The following is a 20,758-nucleotide window of genomic DNA, read 5'->3' on the forward strand; positions in this document are numbered from 1 at the left end:
AAGGGGGGGGAGCGGGGGGCGGTGTGTGTGAGGCCGGGGGGCGGCGGCCAAGGGAGGGGAAGGCGGGAGCTGAAGCCCAAGTAGTGCGTCTTTCTCTAGTGTGTCTTTTCCCGGGAGCTGGGGCGGAGGCCCGCGTTGGCTGAGGGGCCCTCCGGGGAAGCTGGGGTTACCTACGGGGCAGGGGCGGGATTGGGGTGCACGGCGGGGCCCGGTGGCCCGAGGGCGTCCGGGACTGCGGCCGATTTTCGCGGCTGGGCGGCCGGGAAAGCGGGGACCGGGTGCCGAGAGGGTTTTCGCCGGGGTCCCGCTAGGCCTTGTGACCCACTTTATTCCTGTCACTACTCGGGCACGTTTGGAACGGCGCCCAATGGGGCGCCGGGGCAGCCAGCTCCTCCGGGGAACCCCCGCCCTCCCAGCGCCCTGCCCGCGCGGCCGGGTCCGCTGTCCGAGAGGCCGCCGCCGCCGCCCGTTGGCTGGTTCCGTTAGTGGTCGTGGTTCCGGGGCTCGGTCCCTGGGGAACGAGCCTTTCCGAGGGTCGGACTCGAGCGACTGCACCGGGTTTCCCTTCCCTCCACCCTCATCTCCTGCGCCCTGTCAGCGCCGCGGCTGGCGTTTCTAGCTTTGCGCCTGCAAAGCTAGGATCTCTGGAGATGGTCCTGGCCCCCGGGTGTTTAATTTTCCCTCCGCAGTGCCTCGGAATTCATATTCTTGAAGAGTGTTTTTCGCTGTTTTAAAAGTAGTCCTGTTGATAAAAGTGAGCAGAATCCCGAAAGATAAGTCTTGGCCTCTGACCTGGCAGATTGTGGTTGCTATACGACTTTAAGGCTTTCTAGCCTTCCAAAAACAGACAAACGATTTTTTTTTTTAACAGTGAAAGAAAAACATAAGAAGTAAAGAAACTTTTACAGTCATTGTTGATTTGACTCTTACGTTGATCCCCGAAATCAAAAGGTAACTTCACTTGAAGATTGCATTCTAATCTGCAGCTTTATTTTAAGTGATCAGAGGAGAAAATTGTAGAATATTTTTTCTCTACCTGTTTGAAAATAAACATTCTGAAAAGGGTATAATTTAGACAGTGAGCTGCCATCTCTAAAACTTGCCCCTTGGGTCACCTCAAATCTGGTTTGTTTTAAAATCTTTTGGGGGGAAGGAAACTAATTCAAGTGTTAAGTAGTTGACTGAACAGAATGTCATTAAATATTAGTCCGAAGAAGGTAGACTGAAAATGTGGTAGAACTAGTCATGATCAGCTATGAAAAAAGAATGAGGAAGCTTTGTGTGTACAGACATGGAAAGATCTCAAAAATTGTTATAAAGAGAAAAAAACAAGGTATAGGACAGTGTGCTATTTTATGTGTTAAGCAGGAGGGTAATAATATAAATTTGTGTTTGCTCTTGTATATATGAAGAAACTCTGGCATGATACTGGAAAACTATGGGGAAGAGAGAGATGTAGTCTGATGAGGGAAAGTGGGAAATGAGATGTACCATGTGTATGCATTTCTTTACATTGCTAAGTTTTTGTGACTGTATTTAGGATTCATAAACTATCCTCGCCCCTAAAATAACTTGAGATAATTTCTGTGTTCTTTTGTTGCCTAATTTTTGGTGATTTTGGCCATTTTCAATATGGTTGCTCTTAATATTTTTTAGTAAAGTGAACTAAAATTTAAAATGTTTAGGATAAATTTGATGTCTGTTTACACTTTAGTTTTTAAGATGTTAAGGTCGTAGACAAATTTAACTTTTAAAGATGTTTAGTTATACTTTGCCTTGCTAGCATATATGATGTTCACATTTGGCTTTATGGCTGGATTATACTGCTTTCAGAGTATAGTTTGTGTTCTTTCCTTACTCTTTTTTCAGGAGTCTTAGTAATGTAAAATTTTGCTTTTATTTTTATTAACCACAAATTTTCACGACAAATAATCGGAGGATATGAACTCCATTGAAATAATAAACATGATTGTCCCGGTTGGTTTGCTTTTTAGGTTAAGAAACTTTTTTCTTTTAAGGAAATCACACATGAATACCAGTGGAATATAAGTGTGTGTGTGTGTGTGTGTGTGTGTGTGTATCAAAAAGTTCATGGAACAATTGAAAAGATAGTACAAATCTTTTTATGAACTTTTTCAAGTGCTGTCATATATGTATAGTTATTTCTTATGAAGAAATAAAACTGAGAGGCAGTGTTCTGTTGGTGCAGAAACCTAGCATTTTTTATGACTATGGATTGTGGTAAATGTATTAATGATTTTTTAGCTCTACCAGCCTAACCTTTTTTTTATGAGGTGAAGATTGAAAAGGGGGTTAGAGTGGATATAATTTTAGGGGGGATACTCAAACTCCCTCTGGTGACTAATATTACATAGTAGTGAATAATGAATAATGGGTGACAGTTGCTCTGGCCATTTGTAGTAATATTACCAAAGTTCCTTTTTATTTTGTAGGATAGGATAATTGTATTATTTCTGTTTGCTATGTAGGTTTCTAGTAGTCAGCCTTCTACAAAATGGCACATTTTTCATTTGCATTCCATATAGGTCTATTTAACCTTTTTAAAAAATGGAATCACGTTTCAAAATTTTATTTAAAATTTTGTTTTAAAGTCATAGAAAGTAAATTTTAAAGTCACAGAAGTAAATTGATGCTCACGAAAAATTAAAACAATGCAGTGTATATATAATTGAAAATTCCCTTTACATACTTCTATCTCACATTCCTTCCCAGAGATAACCATGTTAACACTTGGGTGTATAAACTTGTAGATCTTTTTCTATGCATTTACAAATATGTCTTTTTTAGTATTGAAAACTGACTTGAATGATCATCTGCTCTGCTAGTTTGCCTCTACATTGGGCTCAGTTTCTACCCACAGGATAAGGAAATGACCTGGAGTATGTCAGAAAGTTTAACATCTGATATATGCCTTAGGATATACTCATCTTTTCACTGGTGAGGAGGGGCCAGTAGAGGCATTTGCAGAGTTTGCAAGGAGATCATACTGATGACCTGGCTTGGATTTCATGACTTTTATAGGACTCTAATTTAGAGTCCAAGTTTTAGGATTTTCTTCGGCTTTTAAACCAGGTCATTGGCTCATGGGTTAAACTTTGATTTTATTCTCCTGTACTTACAGAGCACTAGGAAAGCCCCCTACATTGTATCAGCTTCTCCAGACCCTCTGAAGTGAACCTAAGCAGACTCTGTCCTTGACTAAGGGACACTGACTGGGGTGGAATCCAGTCTTTGAAGGGGAAAGGGGAGATTTGGTCTGGCTTGTGCTTAACTAACAGCAGACAAGTAGTATGCATTCCCAACCCCCTGACCCCCACATTCTCCCAGAATGCTATGTTTCTAATAGTTCCAGATAAATTTTTTTTTTAAACCAAGCTACAAAAAATTGTGAATCCTTCTTTTTAGGTGATATAGTTTGCAGAAAGTTCAGAGTGTTTAGACTCCTATACTATGTGAGGTACATAAGCACCCTGCCTTCAGTGGGTTTGAAATCTAATATGGTTAAAACAACATGTATATAACAATTATAACACAAGGTAGGAAATGACAGACTCAAGAAGAAAAATGTAAGGTTTGTAAGGGTGAAACTATTTCCACTTTTTTTTTTTCAGGTCTGATGTTTTGAGGAAAAGAATATGTACCTCAACCTTTTAATTAGTTAAACAAACTTAGAAAGCTCAGACCTTAGCTTTTAATTTAAGGAGTTAAGTTGTATCTTTATAGAAGGCATCTATTAAAATGATAGCAACTTTTTTATTTTTAAGCTTTCCCATTGGAAGGAGCCATTTGCTGTTTTATTTGATGATTATAATACAGCCTCTGCAATCCTTAGCTATCAAGATTGTTAGAATTATTTAATTAGGAAATTTAATTTTATCAGTTAACTGTCTACCATCAAATATGTCAGGCAGTGCTAATATTAAAAGAGAGTTGTTTCTTCCTATCTCATTGTTTCCTCAGAGCACATATTTAATGTCACCCCTCCTCTACATTTTTAATTCTGGTGCTTTGTCAAATAAAATATTTATTTGCTGTGAATATTTTAATAAAACAGCATTGTGTGGGGGAATCATTCAAAGTTTCATACTAATAGCAAAACTGCCTTTTATTGTTTGCGTCTATTTCCTTGAAGTTCTTTGCAGGTACATAAAGTAAAAATTTTTTTTAAAGTGTAGTTTCATGTAGGCAGATGTTGCATTTTCTCCTTTTCTGAGTCTAAAATTCTGGATGGAGTTGTGTGAATTATTTATAGAACACTTTTTAAGTGTCTTAGAGCAATTTAATTCTTGCTAATTGACTCTAATTATATAATGGCATTTATATTTATAGCTTGCTTTACAACCATTTGTTAATAGCCCTGTTAGGTGTAACCTCTATGAATTAGGTAGACAAGGAGATTCCTGTTTTTCTCCATGATTTTGATTATGCAAATGTAAAATTACCTAAATTCATTCTTATAAATATAGTCTCAACTCTGAGTTATTACTTTAGTTGTGTATTTCACAAAGATGTAATTCTTATTGTTTTAAGTATTAGAAGTCTAAAAAAAGAAATCACTTATAAAAATGAATTTTTATGAATTGCTTTTGACTTTTTAAGTATATTATTTTCAATATAATTTACATCATATCCATTTGGATTTTTATTTTTCAGAAATATTTATTTTCATTTCTATATCAGTAAGGTCAAGTATTAAGACAAAAATTCGCATCTTTTTCAAAGAATTCAATTTAATCAGGTAATTACATTTTTAATTTTCACCCCAAAAAGTGGAAAATGAAAATATAGATTGATTCATGTTCAAAGGTTTTCATATTTAAAAAAAAAAAAAAGTAATGGGGGATTATACCAATGCAGGTTAAAATCATATGCCTAGCTAAAAATTTATCATTTGTGTTAAAATATGGTTTAATGTACTTAGTTGGCTGTATTTCTTTTTTAATGTCTTCCCCCCAGTTATAAAAATAGCACATTCCTAATGTAGAAAACTTGGGCAACACTAAAAAAAGCACAGATTAAATTTTTAAAATATCAGGAAATCCTGCCACCAAGAGATGCCATTGTTACTCTTCTGGAATATCTTCTTCCTGCATTTTGTTTAGCCATTATTTAAGTATATGTACACTTATAGACACATGATGTTAGCTCGTAATGCATCCACTGTAGTGCAGACTTTCTGTTCTCCTAACAGTGAATCATCAACATATTTTCATGTCAGTATTTTTCTACTACATGATTGTATTTAATAGCTATGTATTATTCTCATCTATATTTGTGTAATAATTATCAGTCTTTCACTGTTGGGCACTAAAGTTGTTTTTAATTTTTAAAATAAATAATGCTCTCACTTTTGGAAGTGACAGCATTAACAATCAAATGGAGCAGACACGTGAAAAAATTTCAAAGGACAAGTCTTCAGTAGAATTAGAATCCACATAGAATGATACTGAATTTGTATTGATAACAAGATTAAACAGAAATATTGTGCTTTTTGTTTAAAAAATACCATAAGTGTTTAATAAATTACCTAATAATGATCCATGATACATAATAATGAAGTGAATCCAAGATTTTGTGATGATATATTTTCTTTCTAAAGTATGTTTTACTTTGAATTGTATTAAACTAATTTTGCATTTCATGAGCATAAATCATTTGGAGAGCAATGCTCCTATACAAGCCTTCTAAGAATCATAGGAATCTGTGAAATTGTCTGCACACACAATTAAAATTTGAGCTGTAATATTTTTTAGTGATCTAAGTTTGATGGAGAGTTTTAAAAGTTGCTACAAAAACACTTCCTAAATAGAAATTTTGAATAGTCCTTTATCACCCAAAGAATTGACATTAGCTTTATATAGGATTTCTGTGACATTTCATTCAACTGCTAGGCATATAATATTAATGTATGCTGTATCCTGCAGTTGGAATTGGGGAAAAAAACTGTTACACTATTTTCAGGAGTAAATAGATATGATCTTAAAGTTAAATGTAGTAGTTTTAGGGTGTGTTTTAATGTATTGTCTATTCTTGGAAGTCATACATTGTCTCATGTTTTTATGAATATTATTTTTGATAGTGATCACTTTTTACTTTTTTTAGCTTTTGTCAGGAAACTAGGAAGTTTTTATTTTTTATTTTTTATTTTTTTTAGGGTGTGTTTTAATGTATTGTCTATTCTTGGAAGTCATACATTGTCTCATGTTTTTATGATTATTATTTTTGATAGTGATCACTTTTTACTTTTTTTTAGCTTTTGTCAGGGGACGGGAGCGCAGCCGCGCTTCCCAAGCGGCGCACTATCCAGTGCGCCACCGGGCCGGCCAATTTTGTCAGGAAACTAGGAAGTTTTTAGATGTTTACTATTTCCTCTATTTATTCTCAGTGACATGACCAGATTGTTAAAATATCTGGTTTTATTCTGAATAGAGTTTATTACTTGAAACAAAATAGCAAAAATAGCAAACTACTTTCACAGGGACTTATGCTTACTTATATTTATAACATGGTGTAGTGCAGAGCTTTATAGCTAGCCTGCTTGGCTTTCAAATCTTGGCTCTACCACTAAATGGCTGTATGACCTTGGACAAATTATGTTACCTCTTGATACCTCAATTTCTTACCTATAAAATAGAGATAATACTACTTCACAGTATTATGTGAGGATTAAATGAGACAATACATGCAAATTAGAAAAAGAAGTATTTGTCATGTAGTTAAATGTTCAGTTCAATAAATGCTGGCAATTATTATTCCTCTTGTTTTGTTGCTTTCATAGTGTGTAACCAAACATGGCTCGCTCACAATTTAAATAAGTTGCTTAGAGCTTTATAGAGAGCTTGGGAAAACGTCATCTTTTTATTTAACTTAGAATAATAAAATAGTGTTTCCCAGATGCATGGTGTTATATATTTCTTTGAAATTCCTTTGCCAAGTAAAGTTTTGATTCATGAAACTGATGACTGGTTTTTTCTATGTTTACAACTTAAATTTTAGTTGAAATAGTATTACAAGTTATTTAGGAAAAAAACTCCACAAATTAAAATGAGAAAAATGTTAGGACTTAAATTTTCTTTCACAGCTTTAATTTATAATCTACAGATGCTTTTCTACCTACAATGGGGTTATATCCCAATAAAGCCATCATACGTTGAAAATATTGTAAGTCAGAAATGTGTTTACCTAACCTACTGAATGTCATAGCTTAGCCCTAGTCTTCCTTATACATGCTCAGAACACATATTAGTCTACAGTTGGGAAAAATTATCTAACTGAAAGCCTATTTTATAATAAGATGTTGAATATTTAATGTAATTTATTGAATACTGAAAGTGAAAAGCAGAATGTCTGGGTACTCGAAGTACAGTTTTTACTGAATGTGTATCGCTCTCGCAACGTTGTAAAGTTGAAAAATCGTTAGGTTGAATCATCTTCAGTTGTGGATTGTCTAGTTTAATAGACATTTCACAAATTTTTATTGGAAGCAAGAAGAGAAATGAAAGAAATATTAGTCAGTGTAAAAGCTCTTTCTAACTCTTCCCTGAAAATTTTTGTCTCCATCAAAAATGATGATACTAGTTATATAGCTGTCTTATTTTCTCTAGTAGTTCATTGTATAAAATAAGTTTACATTGGTTAGCTTCCTTTTAGACTTGATCACATTCTTTTTTTCTTTAAGTTTATTGCTTTGTTAGAGTTGATCATTAAAATTTTAATACTGGTCTTTTTCTTTGGAAAATAGATTTGTAGTTTTTGTAAAAGTGAGTCATGCTCTTTGGAAAAGATTTAAAGTACCAAAAACCAAAAAGTCTATGATTAAAAAAATCACCTAAAATCTCAGGGATAAGCCTTGTTAATATTTTTTTCAGCATTTTCTCTAAGGCCTGTGTATGTGTATGTAAATGTTACAATTTTACAGCAAGTGGAAAATATGTAGATTTGTAAATACTTTTTCCTTTCATCATGTTTTCTGAATGTTTTTGCTTGTGAATAAATATAGATTTTCATTATTTTAATTTAGTTTAGTCTTACGTTTACAGTTTTACTAATCAATTTTAAGATCATATCTATTTTCTGAAGTAGTTTTTCTCTTTGAGTCATCTGTTTTGCATTCTTTTTATCCCTCCTGTTTTGCTTTCTTTTGTGTTAATCAAATTATTTTATTCCATTTTCCCCTCTGTTAACTTGTTGGGCATATATTCTTTTACTGTATCTTTATTGGTTATTCCAGAGATTAATTCAGAAATCCTTGACTAAGTAGTGTAATACAAATTCTTTTATCATTCCTCATTAATGCCAGTTCCTCACAACACTTTAACTTCTGTTCCTACTTTTTTGTATTATCATTGTTCTGCATTTTATTTATACATGTGTTAAACTCCTGAAGACATTATTAGTATGTTTTTGGACAAATTTTATTCACATTTGACTTTTCCAGGGCTCTTCATTCCTGCATTTTTGTGTTTCTGTCTGGGATTTTCCTCCCGTCTGAATAGTTCTCTTTAATATGTATTTTAATACTGTCCTACCTACTAATGGTTAATATTTCCATTTTTGTTTGTCTAAAAATACGTTAATTTCACCTTTTTTGAAGGGTATTTTCACTGAATATAGAGTTCTGAGTTGGTAGTTTTTTGTTGTTGTTCAATATTTTTAAAAAGGCTTCATTGCTTTCTGGCTTCCTTTGTTTCTGTCAAGTCAGCTGCCAATCTTATTGAAGGTAATGTACCAGCTATCTTCCTGCTGAGAATAACTTGTGTCTTTTATTTTTCTTTGGCTACTTTTAAGACTTTATCTTTGTCTTCGTTTTACAGCACTTTGACTATGACGTATTCGTCTGTGGTTTTCTTTGTAAGCATGTTGCTTTATGTTCATAGATCATTTTGAATCTGTAGCTTGATGCCCTATACTTTTGGAAAGTTCTATGTGATTACCTCTTCAAGTATTTCTTCTGCCCCTCTCTTCTTTTCTACAATGTAATATAAACAGAATCATACAATGTGTGGTCTTCTGAGTCTGGCTTTCACTTAGTCATATTCATGTCAGTAGTTTGTTGTTTTTTATTGCTGAGTACTGTTTCATTGTATGAGATATGGCACAATTTGTTTATCTAACTATCAGTTAATGGACATTTGGATTGCTTCTAGTTGTTGGCTAGTATGAATAAAACTGCTAAACATTTATAGACATGTATTTTCATTTCACTTGGTCAGCACAATAGGAATGGAATTACTGGGTTGCATAAGAATTGTATGTTTAACCTTATAAGACACTGACAAACTGTTTTCTAAAGTGGCTATACCACTTTATATTCCCTTAAGCAATGTATGAAAGTTTCACTTGCTCCACATTCTTGCCAGACTTGGTAATGTCAACGTTTTTGAGTGCCAGCCATTCTAGGGTGTGTGTAATATCTTATTGTAGTTTTAATTTGCACTTCCCTAATGACTAATAACATTGATCATCTTTTCATGTGCTTATTGAATTTGGAATGGGAAAGGAAGAAAACAGATTGAAGACAGTATAAGAACTAAATCCTTATCTTTCATAGGAAGGAGTCAATAGACATAATTTGAAATTAATGAATTAAGAAATAAAGACAAGTATAATATCTGTAATTATGGAGATAAATACCAGAAAAAATCCACAAATAGGTGAAAGTGTTTGCTTCTAGGGAGCAGGGCTACTACAGATAAGGAGAGTTGGGCAGGCTGTTCTATTATAAACCTTTTCGTATTATTTGTTTTCTTAAAACAGTGTGCATGTATTACATCAATAACATAAATAAATTTTAAGAACTCGTAGGATATAGAAATAAAATAAAGTATCCTAGAAACTATCTTTGTGTAATAATTTCTTATGCAATAAATGCTAAGTGTAGTTTCATTGCTTTTTTCATAAAGTGATACACATTCCAATCTCTTTAGATTTATTGGATTACAGTCAATTTATACTGAAAATGTCTGTTTCAGGCACCAGTATCCAAATCTTCTCTTCTACTTATAGATGAGGATAGTAAGCAATTCTCTGTGACATTGGGCGTATCCTGCTTATCTTTTGACAAAAATATTTAAGTTTATTTCAATAGTCAATAAAAGATTCATATAAAATTTGGGAGCACCTTAAGATTTTAATCTTAAAAAAACATCTTTCAGACATAAAATGGCACTCAAATGGGTCAGGAAATAAAAATTACAGTTTCTAAGGACTTAACAAAATTTCCAAGGCAATTTCTCTTTTGGAATTTCTAGGGAATATTTTTTTTTTCCTTTTTGTCTTTTTTTTTCGTGACCGGCAACGGATCGCAACCCTCATTGTCGCGCCCGTACCGGACCGGGACCAGCAACGGGATTGCAACCCTCGGTGTTGCGCCCGCACCTCGCTCAGCCAGTGAGCGGCCGGTCTGTATGTGGGATCCGAACCCTTGGCGGGAGCGCCACCGCGCTCTCAAGCGGCGCACTGTAGCAGTGCGCCACCGGGCCGGCCCCTCTAGGGAATATTTTAAATATAAGTAAAGAGTGACGTCTTTAACAATGACATCTGCAAATAACTATATAAAGTTTTTACTACTTATGTAATGAAGGTACTGATTATTTAAGATTCCATTTTATTTTACAATATTTGTTCACAAATTGCTGCTGTACTTATCTCTTGTCAGAATATATTATTACATTTACTTGCAAAGGAGAGCAGAAGTGCAGATAAGGGTTAAGACAAAAGAGAAAGAGATTTTGCCCTGTAATCTGAGAATATTAATTGAAAGCATATGGGCTGTACTAGTATACGATCTCGTTTGTTGAATGGGTACAATACATTTTTCCCAATTTCCTGTATAGACTGGTCAAGTCATTTCTCACAGCTTGACACTCTAAAACTGTCAACATGTTGTAGTCTGATGATTCAGGTAAGCTTTATACATGAATAACAAAATTAAACATGTGCAGATTAAATCTAAACAGCTGATAGGAATAGCATTACACAGCAAATGGTCAAAAAGACCAAAAATAAATCCCCAATTAAGTGGAAGATTCTGGGAATGTGGTGTTACTAATTTGTTTTTTTTTTAATGATCTAAAAGTGTTGATCTCCAAATATTTTTTAACACTTTTTAATTAAATAATTTAGAAATGTATTAGGATACTTTTTCTGCCATGGAAAGTAATTTAAATCATTTTACTCATTAAAAATCTCTTATTATTCTTAAATCACTTACAAAGTGCTTGCTGATGGTGTAGGAGATTGAATACTTGTTTACTGACTTCAAGACACACTCCAAAACTAGCTCAGATGTAACAGGTGGATTCAGAACAATGGACAGAGATTTTTCAAGAAGAATCCATCTTTTCTATATGTGGACAAAGAGCAGATCCAAACAGAACAATTCTGTTGTAAGTTGAATTGTGCCCCCCCCCCCGCAATATGTTAAAATCCTAACCCTTTAGTTCCTATTATTGTGATGATATTTGGAAACAGGATCTTTGCATATGTAATCAAGTTCAGGCCATTTTGAATTAGAGTGGGACCTAAATCCAATAACTACCTTCCTTATAAGAAGGCCATGTAAAGATGCAGGGATACAGAAACACACAGGGAAAATGCTGTCTGTTGACGAAGGCAGAGACTGGAATGATGAAACTGCAAGCCAAGGAATACCAAGAATTGCTGGCAGCCATCGCAAACTAGGAGAGAAGCATGGAACAGAATCTCCCTTAGAGCCTCCAGAAGAAACCAGCTTCTGGTGCTTTGCTGACACCTTGATTTCCGATTTCTAGCTTCTGATTATTAGAGAATAGATATCTGTTGTTTTAAGCCACCAGTTTTTGCTGCTTTGTTACTACAGACCTAGGAAACTAATATAAATTCCCATAAAGAGGGTGGGGCAAGATGCCCGACTAGAGTTGTCTGGCGCTTGCCCACCCCCACCAGAGACACCAAAACAACAAGCAGACAACTATATTTTGACCAGAACAACTGAAGAAGTACACTGCAGTGCATCAGGGGAGTGATGAAATCCTTGTAGAGCACAGAAGACTGCTTCTGAGGGAGAAGAGACAGGAGAAAGGCATAGTAACCCTATTTAATGAAATAATAGCTGAATATTGGGAGAGATACAGACCTTCAGATTCAGGAAGTTCAAAGGTCCCCAATTAGACTCAGCCCCCAAAAAATTCTCTCCAAAGTGCATCATGATCAAACTGTCAAAAGTCAAAGATAAAGAGAATTCTAAAAGCTGCAGGAGAAAAGCCTCAAGTCACATATAAATGAATCCTCATTAGGCTGTCAGCAGATTTCTCAAGAGTAACCTTGCAAGCCAGGAGAGAATAGAGTGATATATTCAAAGTGCTGAAAGAAAAAACTGCCAGCCAAGAATACTTTATTCAGCAAAATTACCCTTCAAAAAGGAGAGAGAGAACGATTTTCCCAGATAAGCAGAAGCTGAGGGAATTCATCACTACTAGACCACCCTTAAAAGAAACAAGGAATGCTTAAGACAGTGCTACAACTGGAAATGAAAGATGATAACTGTATCATCAAAACTTTAAAAAGTACAAAACTCACCAGGTGGTAAAGTCATAATTCAGACTCAGAGGTAATTCATAATTCAAACTTAGAATATTCCCATGAAGTAACATTGTTATATAAAACCTCCAGTCCTCTAGTATAAAGGTTTAAAGTCAAAAAAGTCAAAAACAACAGCTGCAACTAATTGCTAAGGAACACGCAATAGATAGAAATGTAAATTAAAGCAACAAAAATATAAATTGTGGGGAGGGGAATTGACTAATTTCACGTGACCAATGTTAAGTTGCTTTCAGCTTAAGGTAGTTTGTGTAACTACAAGACACTGCCTTAGCCCCAAGATAACCACAAAAAAAGAAATTACAGCAGATGCACAAATGAGGTAGAGAAAAAAAACAAAGCTTAGTACCACAGAAAACCACCAATCCACAGAGGTAAATAACAAGAGAAAAAGAAAAACATTAAGGATCTACAAAACAAGCAGAAAACAAAATGGCAGGAATAAATTCTCACCTATCAGTAGTAACCTTGAATGCGAACGGTTTAAACTCTCCAATTAAAAGACATGGAGTGGGGCTGGCCCGTGGCTCACTCGGGAGTGTGTGGTGCTGATAACACCAAGGCCCCGGATTCGGATCCCATATAGGGATGGCCGGTTAGCTTCAGTGGTCGTTTTAGTCTAATCCAGAGCCTTTGGGGATGGGCATGGAAGGAGACTGGGGAGAAGAACTTTTTATTCATTCAATATCTCTGCTCAGTGTACATTTGTTTTATTTTATTTAATTTTTGGTCCGTCTTGTTTTATTTTTTCCCTTTTTTTGACCCTGGATTTGGAGTGCAAAGAGACCAAGCTATTTTCAATACTGCATACTTGACTTTGACACTAGGTGATTTGAACGGAAGAAGCAATTACATAGAAATGAATTAACAGAGCAGTTTACTGTAAGTCCATACCTTTGCTGTTGTTTCTCCTCTGCCACTAGCTAGCTGAGTGATCTCAGACAAATTACTTAAATCCTCATAGGCTCAGTTTTCTTAAATACAAAAAGAGGGTGTTGGGTAGTTGATCTCGTAATAACTTCGTATAGCATACATTATACGAAGTTATACGATGGAGGGAAACAAGGAGAGGCTGACCAGTGGGTACAAAATTACAGATGGACAGGAGGAATAAGTTCTGATTTTCTATTGCACAGTAGGTTGACTATGGTTAGTGATAAGTTTTGTATATTACATAATAGCTAGAGAAGAGGCTTTTGACTGGTTTTGCCACAAAGAAATGATAAATGCATGAGGTGATTGATACATGAACTACCCTGACCCAATTATTATATAATGTATATATCAAAATATCAGATTGTACCCCATAAGTATGTACACTTTCAATGTATAAGTTAAAATTTTAAAATTCCCATTAAAATGATTTGAAATTAAAATAATTTTTTAAAAATTGGCATAGACCTTAAGTAAAACTCCTGCCAACGAAAATGCACAGAAATGTAACATGCAAAAGACAGATGACTTAAAATAAGACTTATTCTAGGAATGGAAGCCAACTTTAGACAAAATTTACTTTGCACTCAGTAAACACAAACAATATAGCAACAAAAACATAGCAAAGAAATTGAAAAAAATAGAGAATGTCTTAGTCCGTTTTCTGTTTCTATAGCAAAGTACTACAGACTGGGTAATTTATAAAGAACAGAAGTTTATTTGGCTCACGGTTTTGTGGCCTGGGAAGTCTAAGAGCATGGTGCTGGTATCTGGTGAGAGTCAAACCATGGCAGAAGAATAAGAGAGAGCTTATGAGAGAGAGAGGGAGAAACAGAGACAGAGGAAGAGAAAGAACATGAGGGGTGGGGCTTGGCTTTTATAACAACCCACGCTTGTCATAATTGACCCACTCCTGTGAAAACTACATTAATCCATTCATGAGGGCTCCACTCTCATGATCCAGTCATGTCTTATTAGGCTCCACTTCCCCATACTGTTGCATTGGGGATTAAGTTTCCAACATGTGAATTTTGGGGAACCCATTCAAATCATGGCAGGAAGTAGAAACACACACACACACACACACAATTAACAAGGTGGGGAGTCTTTTCGTTTTCTGATTTTATTGGAATTTTGGGGAACCCATTCAAATCATGGCAGGAAGTAGAAACACACACACACACACACACACAATTAACAAGGTGGGGAGTCTTTTCGTTTTCTGATTTTATTGTTTTTTTTTTTCCTTTTCTTTTTTGTGACCAGTAAAGTGATCGCAACCCTTGGCTTGGTGTCGCCTGCACTGCGCTGCCGATGAGCGCACCGGCCATCGGTATATAGGATCCGAACTCGTGGCCTCGGCGCTCCCAGCGCCGCTGTGCTCCCAGCACCGCACTCTCCATAGTGAGCCATGGGGCCGGCCCTTCTGATTTTATTGTTGATTTTCTAATTACAGTGTTATTTTACTACATTGTGTAATAGAACTTTCAGTGATGATGGAAATGCTCCATAACTGTGCCGAGCATTAGTAGCCACTAGCCACAGGAAGCAACAATTTTTAACCATATATTTGCAGTTGTTCTGATATTTATCTCCATAATTATAAATAACATGTATCTATCTGCTTTTATTTCTTTTTTATCGTGCAAAAAATACATAACATTAAATTTACTATCTTAAGCATTTTTTAAGTGTAAGTTAAGTATATTCACATTGTTGTGCAATGTATATCTAGAACTTTTTCATCTTGCAAAAATGAAACTCTGTGCTCTAAATTAAGCACTAATTGTCCCTCTCCCCTTCCCCCCAGCCCTTGACAACCACCTTTCTGCTTTGTTTGTATCATTTTCATACTTCAGTTACTTTGTATGAGCGGCATCATGCAGTATCTGTCCTTAAGCTTATTTCATTTAGTATAATGTCCTTAAGGCTCATCCATGTTGTGGCATGTTGCAGGATTTCCTTCTTTTTAAAGGCTCCACAATATTCCATTATATGTGTATACCACATTTTCTTCATTCATCTGTGAATAGACATTTGGGTTGCTTTCACCTCTTGGCTGTTGTGAATAAGGCAGTAGTGAATGTGGGTGTGCACATATGTCTTTCAGATCCTGCTTCAAATTCTTTTGGATAAATACCTGGAAGTGGGATTGATGGATCAATATGGTAATTGTCTTTTTAAATTTTTGAGGAACAGCCATACTGTTGTCTATAATAGCCATACCATTTTACATTCCCATCAACAGTGCACAGGTGTTCCAATTTCTCCACATACTTGCCAGCAGTTATTTTTTGTTTTTGATAGTGACCATCTTTATGGGTGTGAGGTGATATCTTGTAGTTTTGATTGGCATTTCTCTTATGATTAGTGATGTTGAGCATTTTTTCATATGCTTGTTGGCCATTTGTGTATCTTCTTTCCTATTTTTTAATCAGGTTATTTGTTTTTTTGTTGTTGAGTTTAAAAGTTTCTCATAGATTTTAGATATTAACATCTGACCAGATATGTGATTTGCAAATATTTTCTCTTACTCTGTAGGTTGTCTTTTTTGTTCTGTTGATTGTTTTCTTTGATGCTCAGAAGTTTTTAAGTTTGATTTAGTCCCATTTGTCTATTTTTGCTTTTATTGCTTTTGCTTTTGGTGTCATAGGCAAGATGTCATTACTAAATCCAGTGTTCTGAATATTTTCACTTACGTTTTCCTCCAAGAATTTTCTAATTTTTGGTCTTATGTTTAGGTCTTTAATCCATTTTGAGTTAATTTCTATATATGGTGTAAAGTAAGGGTTTGGCTTCATTCCTTTAAATGTGAATATCCAGTTTTCTCAGCACCATTTGAGGAGACTGTTCTTTCTCCTTGTTGAAAATCATTTGGCCATATATGCAAGGGTTTATTTCTGGGCTCTCTATTCTCTTCCATTGGTTTATAGCTCTGTCTTTATCCTAGTACCACACTGTCTTGACTGTTGTTGCACTGGAGTATGTTTTGAAATCAGGAATTGTGAAACCTCAGACTTTGTTGTTCTTTTTCAAGATTGTTTTGGCTACTTGGTATCCCTTGAGTTTCCATATGAATTTCAGGTTGTTTGTTTCTGTTTCTGCAAAAAATGTCATTGGGAATTTGATAGAGATTGCACTGAATCTGTAGATCACTTTGGGTAGTATGGACACTTTAACAATATTAAGTCTTCCCATCCATAAGCATGGGATGTCTTTACATTTGTTTGTATACTCTGATTTCTTTTAGCAGTGTTTTGTAGTTTTCAGCAGATCAGTCTTTGACCTCCTTGGTTAAGTGTATTCCTAAGTATTTTATCATTTTTTGATGCTATCATAAATGGGATTGTTTTCATAATTTCCTTTTCAGATTGGTCATTGTTAGTGTATAGAAACACAACTGATTTTTACGTGTTGGTTTTGTATCCTGAAACTTTGCTGAAATTATTTATTAGTTCTAATAGAGAGAGAGAGAAAGAGAGAGAGAGTGTGCATGTGTGTGTGATCTTTAGGGTTTTCTGCAGATAAGATCATATCATCCTCATATAGAGGTAATTTTATTACAGGTCCCTTTTATTTCTTCTTGTTTAATTGCTCCAGCTAGGACTTCCAGTACTATATTGAATAGAAGTGGTGAGAGTGGGCATCCTTATCTTGTTTCTAATCTTAGAGGAAAAGCTTTCAGTCTTTTAGCTGTGGGCTTTTCATATATGGCTTTTAATATGTGGAGATAGTTTCCTGCAATAAATTTCCCCCTTAGTACGTAATAACTTCGTATAGCATCTATTCCTTTTTTGTTGAGTGTTTTTATCATGAAAGGGTGCAATTGCTTTTTTTTTTTTTTGCATCATTTGAGATCATCATGTGGTTTTTGTCCTTTATTCTGTTAATGTGATATACATTGATTGAGTTTTGTATGTTGAACTATCCTTGCATTCCAAGTATAAATCCTGCTTGATCATAGTGTATAATCCTTTTAATGTGCTATTAAATTTGGTTTGCTAATACTTCATTGAAAATTTTTCATCAATATTTATTAGGGATATTGGTTTATAGTTTTCTTGTGGTGTCTTTGTCTGGTTTGGTATCAAAGTAATGCAGGCCTTATAGAATGAGTTTGGAAGCATTCTCTCTTCAGTTCTTTGGAAGAGTTTGAAGAGGGTTGGTGTTAATTCTTTTAAATGATTTATAGGATTCTCCAGTAAAGCCATCTAGTCCTGGGTTTTTCTTTTTTGAGATCTGCTTTTATTTCTTGATTTATTAACTTCAAATTATGTCCATTAACTCTCTGCTAAGAAAGATGAGTTAGGTCACTTACTCTGTACTTATTCTCCTCTCTTCTCTCTTTATTCCAAAGTTTAGAGTTATATTATTATATTTGGCTCTTTTGATGGTACCTTTGCAACTGTAAGAAAATATTTAAACTTATTAGATATTACATTTTAAGTATGTAAAATGAGGATACCCCCTACTATGTAAGATAAGGATATTAGGTGTTAGGACTTCTATCCATTTCTCCATCTTGTCTCTTTTTCTCCTCTGTTTTAATCCGTTTCTGTTGCTTATAACAAAATACCTGGAACTGGGTGATTTATAAGGAAAACGAAATTTATTACTTACAGTTTTTGAGGCTGGGAAGTCCACAGTCCAGGGAACACTACTGGTGAGGGTCTTGGTGGTGTCTATAGTGATATAGACCCCAGTATCACATTGCGAAAATGGTGGAGCTGAGAGAGCAAGAGAGTAATCTCCTCATTCACTCTCTTTGTAAAGCCCTCAGAACCACACCCTGACCACCATTATTAATCCATTCACTACTGCATGTTCCTACAATCCAGTCATCTGTTCAAGGCTCCACCTTTCAATCACCATAGTAGGATTTCCCACCCTCTTAATAGTCACAGTGGGGGCTGTTTCTAATACATAAAACTTGGGGGACACAATTCAAGCCTCAGTGAGTTTTGGGGGGGACATAATTCAATCCACTACATCCTCCATTTCCATTTTCTACCTTTTCTTTTGTATTTGACTAGGTTGATAACATAAAACTTACGTTCTGTTCTGTAATGAGAATTAAGACTTTCAGGCTCTGCCGGTGGATTAACTCTAAAAGCTGAACACAGTAAACTTCATTTAATCATTGTGCTGTAGTTATTTTTTCCTTTCTGTGGGTCCAAAGTCATAATGTTAGTTGAAATCCTGAAGAAATAAAATATCTGCTTGTCTTTTCTTGCACTTCATCACTTCTTCAGTATCTTGCCACTAGTTTGCTTTATATTCTATTTGTTCATCTCTCTTCCTCCCCTCTAGTTTGTAATTGCCTCTTTTTCCTTGATAGAGAAATATATATCTTAATCATATCCTCAAATGTTTCCTGCTTGGACCATAGTATCTATTATCTGTTGAGTGAAATACCTCTTTTTCCTGGAGACATCCCTCTTAGAACCCTCCTACTTTCTGCTTCAGTGTTGATGGGTTGGAAGCCTGTTGTATCTATGTCATTTTATGATATCCCTTGACTGCATTTCTGGGTTAGATTTACTGTCTGTTAGATGCCACATCTTACTCTTTCATGGCATTCTCCCTCTTTTGGTGGAATATATTGTAAATTAATCTCATTATACAGGGTACTTAAGATGCAAATGTTCTGGGCCAGCCCGGTGGCGCACTGCTACAGTGTGCCGCTTGGGAGCATGGTGGCGCTCCCGCCGAGGGTTCGGATCCCACATACAGACCAGTTCCCGCTCACTGGCTGAGTGAGGTGCGGGCGCAGCACCTAGGTTTGCGATCCCGTTGCCGGTCCCAGTCCGGTACGGGCGCGACACTGAGGGTTGCGATCCATTGCCGGACACAAAAAAAGACAAAAAGGAAAAAAAAAAAAAGATGCAAATGTTCTGAATTCTTGCATGTCTGAAAAATAGCTCTTGCCCAGCTCATAATTGCTTGATAGTTTGTCTGGCTGTAGAAATATAGATTCAAATTAATTTTCCCTTTGAATTTAAGGATTTTGCTCTATTCTGTTAAGCATTAAGATGGTGAGTTGTCTGATGCTACTCTTTGAGTCTTGATAAAATGACCCTTTCCCTCACTCTGTGGAAACTTTGATATCTTACCTTTGTCTTTTATAGTTCTGAAATTATGTAATAATGTGTCTATATATGAGTTATCTCTGTCATTCTGCTCTGGACTTGGTAGACCCTTTCATAATTGTCTCCATTCATGTATGGGAAAGATTTTTTTATTATTTTTTGGTAATATTTCCCAGCTTTTCTATGTTCACCCATTTTGGAATGCTCACTAGCAGAATATTGGCTCTCTGGATTGATTTTCATGTCTTTTATTTATTTTCTTATGTTTTCTATCATTGCTTTTTTATTCTGTATTCTGGCAGATTTCTTCAACTATGTGTTCCTGTCTGTCTGTGAATGTCTGTAAACACATTCTTAGTAACCAGTAGCTTTTGCTTATTTTCTGCTGGTATTGTTTCGAGAGGCAACACAGTATAATAGTTAATAGATATGCAATGGAACCTGATTTCTGGACTGCATGGGCTTAGATCCCAGCTCCACCACTTCAAAACCGTGACCTTGGGAAAGTTATTTAACTTCTCTGTGTTCAATTTCTAATCTATAAAATGAGGATAATAATACCTACTTTGTGGGTAAAAGAGTTCATATTTATAAAGCATTTATAATAGTTCTTGGCACAGTGAGCTCTGTATTTTTGTTTGTTAATATATAGCATCCTGGTTTTGTTTTATTGAATGTGGTATCTTCAGGAGTCTTCTGAGGGTATTTTGTTTTGCTTATGAGATTTCTTCTGTATCCTGAATAATCCGTGATTCTTCTGGGGTCATTTGATCTGCTTATTTGTCTTTATCTTTTCCTAGCTGTTGTTTTTCCTTGTATGTCTGGGGGTCCTTATTTTTGGTCCTTATTTATTTATTTTATTTATTTATTTATTTATTTATTTTCCATTTTAAATTCTTTTTATTTTTTTTAATTTTTTTTTTAATTTTTATTTTGTCAATATACAATGTATATGATTATTATGGCCCATCACCGACACCTCCCACCCTCCTCCCTCTCTCCCCTCCCCCCCAAGAATGTCCTTTCCGTTTGCTTGTTGTAACAACTTCAAAAAAAGTAAAGTTGTTATATCTTCTTCCCCCCCCCCCCCCCGGTTTTTTTTGTGTGTGTTTGTGGGTAAATTAATTTGTTTATTT

The 20,758-nt window shown here is 35.4% G+C and overlaps 1 protein-coding gene across 1 annotated transcript in view; it reads left to right on the forward strand.

Moving 5' to 3' along the window:
• Window positions 1-893: 893 nt before the first annotated feature.
• CLOCK (clock circadian regulator) overlaps window positions 894-20,758 on the forward strand; it is a 122,539-nt gene continuing 102,674 nt past the window's right edge. The window contains exon 1 of the mRNA XM_008581656.1: window positions 894-951. The gene's annotated coding sequence lies outside the window, so the exon portion shown is untranslated. The remainder of the gene's footprint in view (window positions 952-20,758) is intronic.

The sequence above is a fragment of the Galeopterus variegatus genome, unplaced genomic scaffold, assembly GCF_000696425.1.
Source record: "Galeopterus variegatus unplaced genomic scaffold, G_variegatus-3.0.2 Scaffold2428, whole genome shotgun sequence".
NCBI classification, from domain to species: Eukaryota; Metazoa; Chordata; class Mammalia; order Dermoptera; family Cynocephalidae; genus Galeopterus; species Galeopterus variegatus.